General features: G+C 35.4%; 1 pseudogene; it reads left to right on the top strand.

The window, feature by feature from the left end:
- The first annotated feature begins 9,996 nt into the window (after positions 1–9,996).
- On the top strand, positions 9,997–10,113 carry LOC145292644 (5S ribosomal RNA; annotated as a pseudogene).
- The last annotated feature ends 397 nt before the right edge of the window (positions 10,114–10,510 follow it).

Here is a 10,510-nt window from a genome sequence, read left to right as displayed (position 1 = left end):
CTGGTAAATTTTACATGAGAATACACTTTTAAATTGTATGTAAATTTTCTAACATTCTTCTCTATTGGGAACACAAATATTACACATAACTTACAGACATTGAGAGTGATCTTATGTTTAGGAAAACTATTTTTGCTAAAAATTCAGTGATCCTCCAAATAATTCCTATATGAATATTACTGGCAAAGAAAATAAAATATTACCAAAAATTACGCAAATTCGTCCAGTATTTTTGATTTTTTTTTTTTTTTTTAAATAAAATCAAATGTTATTGGTAGGAGTTGTTGGCAGTTATTTTTTGCTTTATTAAAGCTAATGAATAATCACATTGTCACTCGTTAGATTACTGCAGTTTAGCACTGTTGAACCTGGTTAATAACAAGAGGAGTTACTATTTGGGAATATCAGGTGCTGTATGTAGGAAAGCCGTCGACATTCCCTTGCAATAGCTGCAGAAGCTTAATGTCATCTCCCCTGACGGGGATATACATGCGAATGGAAAGCACTTGTGAATTTCATACTCCCCTAAAACTTCCTCCAGAGGAGGAAGCTAATTCAACACACCTAGAGTGAGTGCTATTTCAGTACGGTTCGTTAAAGGACAAGTGTAAACTCAAACCAAAGGGACATAATTCAAGCAATGGAAGAGTTAACAAAGATACTTCTTTTCCCAATGTTAAGAATGGCTTTCTAAATTTGCACAGATCGATTTTATTTTTAAAAAATAAATAAATAAAAAATAATGAAGATGCTTAAATGTTGGTATATGGTCTTTTTCTAACCTGACAGTTAATATATAATAAAGGTTTTGTGTAAATATATATACAGGGGTTGATCTGGAGAAGCGCAAGTCATTGTCATATTAATGATTTTAGCCAAATGATACAGCCATGTTCAATCCCATTGTAGTTTTTGATAAGCACTCAATCCAATAGCTTTGTCATTAATTGAGATATAGATGTCTCAATTTAGTCTTCTGTTTCGAATAGTTAACTTATTACATTTCATCAAAGCGATGAAAAAGAGGAGCTCTAGATCTATCAACGTTCCTGTATCACCATGGATTCATTTGAGATCAAAACTAGATCTCGAAATATATACATCTGTTCCACAAATAATTCGGTATCCTGAAAAGATATAGTGAGTCATTCTTAAATATGAAGTTTTCAAACTCTGTAGACAATGTATATACATGTTATTTTAATAGGATCAATTAAAACTGCATCAATATATGTTGAGTACAATACTACTTGAATATCAATCCGGAGAGCATATGTACGGATTTATTTAAAACGTTTCTGGTAAGCAAATGAGAAATCACCACAAAATCTGCTGTGGACTAATTTTAAATGAGGAATCAGTGGTAGATATTCTTAGGAAAGTACTATTTGATGATTTGATTCTATTTTGTAAAAGAAAAATGCACTTTAATCAAAATACTGATAAAAAGAAATGTATTCGTCCATCTATGTGAAAACAAAATAATTTTAAGCAAATATTTTTTTCTTTGCCTTTTTTTTTTGATTTTTGTCTTTTTTTATTGGGGGGGGGGGGGGTAATTTATTTATTTGGTTTTAATTTTTTATTTTTATTTGATTTACAAAAAACTCTGGTTCATCCATTTTAGCGTAAATGCTATTTCAAACTTTAAAATAAACTACTGATGTACTGATATTTAGGGCATAATTACAGCCACACACCGGTTCTCATAAGATCATCGAAGTTAAGCAATGATGAGCCTGATCAGTACCAGATTAATTGATCCTATTAAAATAACATGTATCAGTACCAGATGGGTGACCAATTTGTGAATACCAGGCGCTATATGTAGAAGGTCATTAACACCTCCCTGCAAGAACGGCAAAAAACTAACTGTCGTCACTCGCCCCCCAACGGAGATATACATGCGACTGGTGCCTACTTATGAATGTGATACTCCCATGAAACTTCCTCCTTTGAAGGACGCTGGTTAAATCCACATTGAGATAGTGCCACTTTGAATTTGGATGAGTACAGATTTGGAAAGCATCTAAAACCTGTCCATTCAAACTTAAGCATGACTGACAAACAAAAACTCTGTTCCGTCTGCCTGCTTCCCACCTGACTACAACTTGGATGTCTTCAAGTCCAACGTTGACAAATTCCTAATGAACCGCCCCCTTAAGTAAACACTTTATCAAATCTCCACACTAACGTACTGTACTTGCAATAACCCTTATCCCTGAGTGGCTTCCGGGCTTTGATAAGTGGTGACCACCGTGTAAAAAAAAACAAACAAACTCTTATTGAGATATGAGGATAAATCTAAAAGAAAAAAACAGTATGTATTATACTAAATCTGAATCAAAGTTTTTTTCCCTAAGTCTTTTTACCTTTATATTTTAATCATCTATAATATAAATCTCACCTGTCTATTTAAATGAATATATGAATGCATGTCTGCCTAAAACCTTCGACATAGGCGATGGATTTTTAAGAGATCAGTATCATTCTGAAGCACAATTCTTCGGACGACAAATATCGAAAAATTGGCTAAAAATATTAATTCCGTCACCCTTAATTGAACACTTTTCTTCAGGGAGGGGTCGCATTTTTCGCTGATATTTTCGATTTTTTCAATTGACTCGCCTTAATTTAAATCTTCATCACTTCTGGTTTGACAATGGACACAACGGCAAAGAAATCACTTTTTTTCACGTTCTTTTCCCCCTTCACGGTACAGGTTCAAGCCTGCTTCCCTATTACCACTTTTTTGCTCAACACACATTTCCAAACACCCGGGCAACGTCGGGCATCCAGGCTAGTTCATAATGCATACTAATACATTACTCGGTTTGAGGAAGGTATGAATCTTTCCAGCTATGCATAATAAACCAGACTATGAACGCTATTTATTTGACTCCTAGTGTGGGCAGAGTTGGACACAAGATCGGTTTTTAATGCATGTAAAATCCAGCTCACCCAAAAGAGAGACTCTGAAGCGGAAGAAAAATAATTATCTAATTATTATAATAATAATCTTGTCTTCACTGACCAGGGACAGAAACGATAAAGTGCAACATCAGAATAAGCACTATACTTTGTTCCTAGCCAAAAGGCCAAATAGAGCTCTTTATCTCATTAAATGACCAATGTCTTACTAAATTTCTATCTATCGCTCTCACTCTCTCTCTAATTGTATGTAGATTGTTCCCGTTTCTTCCTTATCTTATGTGCTTTCTGATATTTATTTCCCTCCTATGGCAAGAAAAAGGTGACAGTTAGGGAGGTAGGATTTGAAAAGTCAACAAAAGCACTCTGGTTTGCAAAAATTGTCTGGATATAGATAAGGCCCACTCAGGCAGATTAGCAGTATACTGACTCTTTATCAAAGTGTGGTAAAGCAAAGCTTGGAAGGGTGGACGTCCGAGAACTGCATAGAATCACACCTTTGCCAACAGAAAAGCCATCGTAACAATGATCTATACTGAGGTGGCTTTCAAACATTCAAAAGCAGCAAAAAAATGAAATTATAAAAAGATTATAATAGTTCATTATAAGTAAAATGGAATATCACCAGAGGTAGTAATATTATTTAACTCATACATGCAAAGAAAGAAGATGGAGGGAAGGGTGTGAATATAGTTCTAAAAAATAAACTAATTTTTATTTTGATTTTTTTTATTGTTAATTAAACTGGTTTTGCAAACTCATTATTTTTCCTGATTTAAACACCGTAGCCTGAGCTCAGTGACTGACCCAATAGATTACATTTTTTTCTCATTATTCTGAAGATGTATCAATTTAATCTTCAAATCTGCATGCGACTGCTTAACGAAAATGCTATTTCAAACTCAAAGCGTGACCGACCAATATACGGATGAACCTCTTATAAAAAGTCTCTGATGCATCTTTTAATAAGATGCTTCATTTAAATCTGTGCGCCTCGTGATGACGGTAGCGTGACGCAACAACCGAACGATGAATAAAACCACTAAAAAGAAAACTTTATTGTGAAAATTTCTTCTGCCATTTGTTTTTAAAAATGTTAAGAACAGAAGAGAAAATGCCTTGTACAATGTACCAAGCGAACTTGCAAATAGCAATACTTAAAAACTTTCTTTTTCAGAAATTTCAGTAAAGCTAATGGATTTCTTTTAATTTAATTTATAAGTACACTTATATTCAAAGCTTCGAATATAAACTTTTAAAAGTTGTATATTTTAAATAAAATATTTATATTTGCGGAACCTCTGTCTATCTATTCGATGATATATTTAGGTGTCTATACAGTTCACAGACCTACTTTTTAGATTCAATTTATTTTTATGATATATTTTGTTTATTAAAATGTGAAGTGAAAGTACCGAATAGTTAACCCCCATTCCCATGTTAAGAGTAGTTTTCTAAATAAAGGTATTATTTCAGTATGGTTCATAAACTGCACAAGTATCTGCAATTAAAACAAAGCTCTATGCTAAGATATTTGTTCAGTAAAATTTTGTAAGGAATGCTGCCAAGACTAAAGAAATCTTCTCAACCACAAATATCCAGGATTAATGATACATTACCTGAAATTACTTCGTTTAAACTTCTCGGCTTAACATTCACAGGAAACAGGAGTTGGAACAGATACATCAAAGGCATTGCCAAGGTTGCTGCAAAGAAGATGGGCTCTCTGCACTGTGCTAGAAAATTTACTTACTCCTGAGAGTACCTTGTACCTCTATAAGGCCACCATTCGCCCATATATGGAATATTGTTGCCACATTAGGGCTAGTGCATCTGCTACTAGTCTCTCACTTAGACTGGGTTTAAAAGGAAGTCTTCAACCTAATAGGTCCCGCACTGTCAGCTAGGCTTCAAACACTGTTCCATCGACGAAATGTTGCATCTCTCTGCCTGTTTTACAAGTATTTTAGTGGTAGGTGCTCTGACGAATTACAAACCCTTGTACCCACTCTCCGTAAATACCCCCGACAGACCTGACAAGCAGCAAAGCCTTCTACTCTAATAGTTTCTTCCCTAGGACTGCTAGACTTTGGAATTCTCTTCCGGATTCCTACTTCCCTGACTGTACTGACATGCAGAAGTTCAAGTGTAATGTAAACAGACATCTTGCTGCTCAATTCCCTACATAGTATCCCTAAAAAATTATGTCCCAGATAGTAACTTCCTACATCAAAGTAGCACTGTGCTTTGTTTGAGGTGAAAATGCAGTAAAAGTAAATAAAATGGAGATATTTTTCTTTTAGGTGCTTTTACAATAGCGTTGTGAGATTTGCAAGTGTATTTCGACTTGAGAGAAGAAGGGATAAATAAACACCTGGACAGAAATAGGTTGCTTTGGAATTAAATTTCTTAAAGCCATCCAATGCATGCTAATATGTAAAATAGACTAAACGAAATGTAACAATGATTCTGATTGGTGTTATTTTTTTTAAACTACCATTAAGAATACAGAAAAATATCGCCTCTACCCAAAAAAAGTTGATCCCTAGGGGAATTAATATTACAGCATTTCTTTTACAGGTCACGCTGAATCCAATGGTTTATAAGTGTAGTTTATGTAGACTCTTATTTTTGGCCGAGCACAAATATATATAAACAAAATTACGATTTTTATCTCCACAGCAGAAGTTATGTTTTTGGCTGAGTTTGTAACTATGGTTGTTTCTTTGTGTGCAGCTTGGCGTTTACATCACTTGACAAGCCATCACATAACTTGGACAAAATGTCGATCATGCTCTGATTTAGAACTAGGGAATATCTAGGTAAAACCACATTTTTTGGTAATTTTGGTTTGTGCTACATAGTCCACATTATAGGCAGTGGAGCTGCTCATTTTATGTGACATTGACAAGATGGGTGAAGGTCGAAATTTTGAAGGAATTTCAATTTCCATTTATCCACATTTGATGAATGGATTGGATACTCTTTGATGGTAGCTACTACCGTGTAAAATTTCAGCCTGATCTGATAAATAGTTTTTATCACGGTTTCTATGGCATAGAATACTTCATACAATATGGAGATATATAGGCCAAGAAAGACTTTGGTCGTTCTTTATATTGTCAGGAAAAACTTATGCAGTTTAACGACTGCCTTATTTTCATATTCTTTATATAATAGACAAAACTCTGCAACAAGATTAAGCACACCTTTCATTGTGATCCAATTATTATTCAATCTGAGCGTTTAATTTTCAGGAATTAGTAACAAAATCTATTCGAAGAATAATACATTGTTCGAGTTTTAAGAATAACTAGCAGAGCTACCCAACGTTGTCTAGGTCATAAAAAAGGCAATACTAAAGGTTAAAAAGTGAAACCTATGTTTCTCAAGCTTCTCTCTCCTCCTCTTTGTTGTTTTTTTTATATCCATCTCTTCCATTCTCCTTTCAGCTCATTGTTTTACACCTGAACAGCAATTTGTCAGTTAATTAGTACGATCTGAAATTTAAACTCTTAAAATATAGAATTTTCATGTAGGTAAATTTATATTTAAAACTTAAAATGCACTTAATCTGTCAGTATATCTAATATATTGTCACCGAAATTGTTTGCAAGTATAATATCACAATAACACTGAAAGCGATAAGGTTTTAAGAAAATGTAGCGTACGGTTTCAGTTGTGCGAAAATTGTTAGATACCCCTTCGTGGATGTCTCATAGCTTCATCTGAATCCATGCATAAGTGTAACCATCTTGAAATTCCTTTCTTGTGGCTGGAGAAATGGGCTCGAATGATAATACGCTGAAGATTCAAAATTTTAATTTTTTTGATCCTCACAACAGTTTCTACAACAAAGAGATTAGTTGCAGAATTTACTCCACTATTGGAACCATCCAGTAACATCATTTTCTTCGGCTGATTATTAGAACAGCTTAAAGGATTCTGTGTGCTACCACAGCTTGAGACTAACTTCTATTTAAAAACAATACTTTTTATTTTTACCTTAATTCACCTCAACCAAGGCACATTTCCACCAAGATGTAAGAGACTGAGAATCAGGGTCGACATAAATGAATTAAGCGAGATGTTTATTCACCATACATCTAAATTATTGCATGTTGGTACTGTGACGAGGGAACAAGGAACAGGAAGGGAATTCTAAAAGTGAATAATTCGAGGAAAGAAGCTATTAAAGTAGAAATCTGAAGTCATCATCAATGAAGAGGTGGGAGTTTAGCTGATTGTCAGTTTGTTTTGTTTTTTTGTTTTCTTGCATAGGCATCGCCACTTATCAAAGCCCAGAGGTCACTCAAGGATAAGGGTTAAAGAGTGTAAAGTAGTCAATTGGACAATATAGTAATTGTCAGTTATGGAAATTCAGGAAATTTGTTAACTTAAGGGGAACGGCTCGTCAAGAACTTGTTTACATTGGACTTGAAGACAGCCATATTGTAGTCAGCTGGAAAGCAGGAAAACGGAAGACAGTTCCACAGGCGTGGAGTTCTAAGAAAGAAGCTTTGTTCATGGGATCTACGTTTAGGTTTAGGCACAGATAAAGAGTGGGGGAAATTATTGATAGTGTTTTCTGCTAGACGGGTGCTTCTTGTGAAAGTTTGGCGAGGGGGGACCATAGATTGGAGCTCAGTCGAGCACTTTCCATGAAAATAATGATAAAGCAAAGACAAACTTGGTAATCTCTTCTGTGAGATAGAGGTTGCAGGGAAGAAAAAAGAACATCTCCCATGAGGCTAAGGGGCATATTCCATTGAAGTACTTTTAAGATAGAAATGCAAAGAGATGCAACACTGTGATGATGGGGCTAGAGTTTTGTAGACAGCCTGGGACATCTTAGTTGAGACTTATTTTGTGGATCCTGTCTAAAAGTGATAAACTAGTGATTGTTATACTAGCTCACATCTGAAAACGATATTCCAAGCATAGCTTAAACTATTCAAAACAATTTCTCTTAACATGTAATCTAACTCCACTAACCTCATTCTCTGGTATCTTTTAACCTTCCTTTTTGTAATATAATCAAGAATCTGTAAATTTTTATTGGTTCTAAGTTAGTATTTAGAATATGTAATCAAGTGCTCTTGACATATCTAAAGCCTTTGATAGGGTATGGCATAAAGGTTTACTTCATAAGATCGCTAGCTATGGTATAGCTGGAAAAGTCTTCTCAATTATTAAATCATTTCTTTCTGATAGGTTCATAAGAGTAGTAGTTGAGGGGCAAAAATCAGAAGCTCACAGTATTAATGCCGGTGTCCCTCAGGGATCCATCCTGGGCCCAACTCTTTTCCTGATCTACATTAATGATCTTCCAAATCATATCCTTACATCATTTGTAGACATTTATGCTGACGACACTACCATTTATGGTACCACATCTAAGACAGTAAACGAGCAAGTTCTCTCCAATTCTCTCTCCTCTGATCTTGAGCACGTAGTACAATGGGGAAAGGAGTGGCTGGTTACTTTTAATGCATCTAAAACCAAGCTTCTCTCTTTACATCATCAACATTCTAATCCACATTTGTCATCAATTGAAATGAATGGCTCTCGTCTTCAGGAGGCCTCAAGTTTTGACAAGCTTCTGGGCTTGACCATTACTCCTGATCTTAAATGGAACACGTATATCAAATCTGTTGCCAAGGCCGCTGGAAAAATGGTGGGATCTTTCTATCGATCCAGTAGATATCTCACTGCTGATGCTATTCTCTACCTATATAAGAGCCAGGTACGTCCAAGGATGGAATACTGTTGCCACATCTGGGCAGGAGCTGCTAGAAAGGACTTGTCCTGCCTTGATAGAGTTCAAAATAGACTTCGTAGCCTCGTAGGAGATGTCCTTTTCTCCTCCTTGCAACCTCTATCTCACAGAAGAGATGTTGCGAGTTTGTCTCTGATGTATCGTTATTTTCATGGAAAGTGTTCAACTGAGCTTCAATCTTTGGTCCCCCCTCGCCAAACTTTCACAAGAAACACTCGTCTAGCTGTAAACACTATCAATAATTTCCCCCACTCTTTATCTGTGCCTAAACCTAAACGTAGATTCCATGAACAAAGCTTCTTTCTTAGAACTGCACGCCTGTGGAATTGTCTTCCGTTTTCCTGCTTTCCGGCTGACTACAATATGGTTGTGTTCAAGTCTAAAGTAAATAAGTTCTTGATGAGCCGTTCCATATAAGTTATTAAATTTACCAAATTTTCATTACTAATGATTACTATATTGACCAATTTCTACTGTACACTCTTTAACCCTTATCCTTGAGTGGCCTCTGGGCCTTGATAATGTGGTGATGCCTTTGTAAAAAAAAAAAAAAAAAAAAAAAAAAAAAGTGTAATGAGGCAAACGATTTATCTGTTTGTCTGTCTCCCTCACATTATTAACCAGTTGAGAGGAATGGTACCAATTGAATGATCAGATGCGTAGTTATTATTTCAATCAGAATAAACCAGTATTTACATTCTGTTACACTTCGCTACAATTTATATGGTCGCCTCTCACCCACATTTTGCATCTGCTTGCTTCAGATGTCGGTGAAACAGATCTTCGACCTCGTTGGAAGTCACTTTGTTTAATCGACTTCTGCTTTTAAGTTACTTTTAGGGTGTCACTTAAATTCTTTGTATCAAACACTCCCATCGCTATGCAACATATATTCATACTTGGAATTTTTGTCGGTTCTAAGTTGACCATTTCAATGTTTATATTTCATAGGTGCCCATTTTCAATGAATAAGTGAATTTTTGTTGATTCTAGGTGACCAATTAGAATTTTTGTTGGTTTATGTCAATATTTTTTTGACATTTACATGTTACATATATATTTACATGTTATATATATATATATATATATATATATATATATATATATATATATATTCCCATGACTATACAAGGTACTCAACATTACTATTGTGTAAAAATGTTGACTGTTTAGCCAGGAATGTGTTTACATTTTCAAAATTTATTTGGGATGAGTGAATAGCTTTATGTACGTTATCATAGACTAAGAAATGTTAATATATTTGTAATTATCTATGTAATAGTCAATTATATGGCATAATCACGTTGACACACCGGTTCTCATCAGATCACTGAAGTTAAGCAACGTTGAGCCTGGCTAGTACCAGCTGGGTGACCATTTGGGAATTCTAGGCGCTGTATGTGCTTTCCGCTTTCCAGTCGTCCTGAACCTCAACTTGCCACTGGTATTCAACAATGTCGACTAAGGAGAGATGTGGTTGGAGATTGCATAACTCTTGCCACAACATTTTCACGTGCAGGCATCCTTACCGCGGGTACCCATAGTCTGTGAAGACTAAAGGAAGCCTTAAAATCTACATACATTATAATCACGATAATACACAGTTAACATTGGATCACCAAAGTTAAGCCTGGTCAGTACTAGATAACCATTTGAGAATGTGCTCCCCGCTTATCTCTGCATTGTTCCAGCAGTTCTGTACTTCTCCTTGCCATTGGAATTAAGCAGTCCCGACTCGGGAGTGGTGTGGTTCCAGATTACGCAACCCTTGCTTCACAATTACACATGCAGCTACTCTTA

This window comes from Euprymna scolopes, chromosome 13 (genome assembly GCF_053919585.1).
Source record: "Euprymna scolopes isolate OS-2025 chromosome 13, ASM5391958v1, whole genome shotgun sequence".
In the NCBI taxonomy this organism is placed as follows: domain Eukaryota; kingdom Metazoa; phylum Mollusca; class Cephalopoda; order Sepiida; family Sepiolidae; genus Euprymna; species Euprymna scolopes.
The sequence above is the reverse complement of the archived record's forward strand: the minus strand, read 5'-3'. Positions and strand labels throughout refer to the sequence as shown.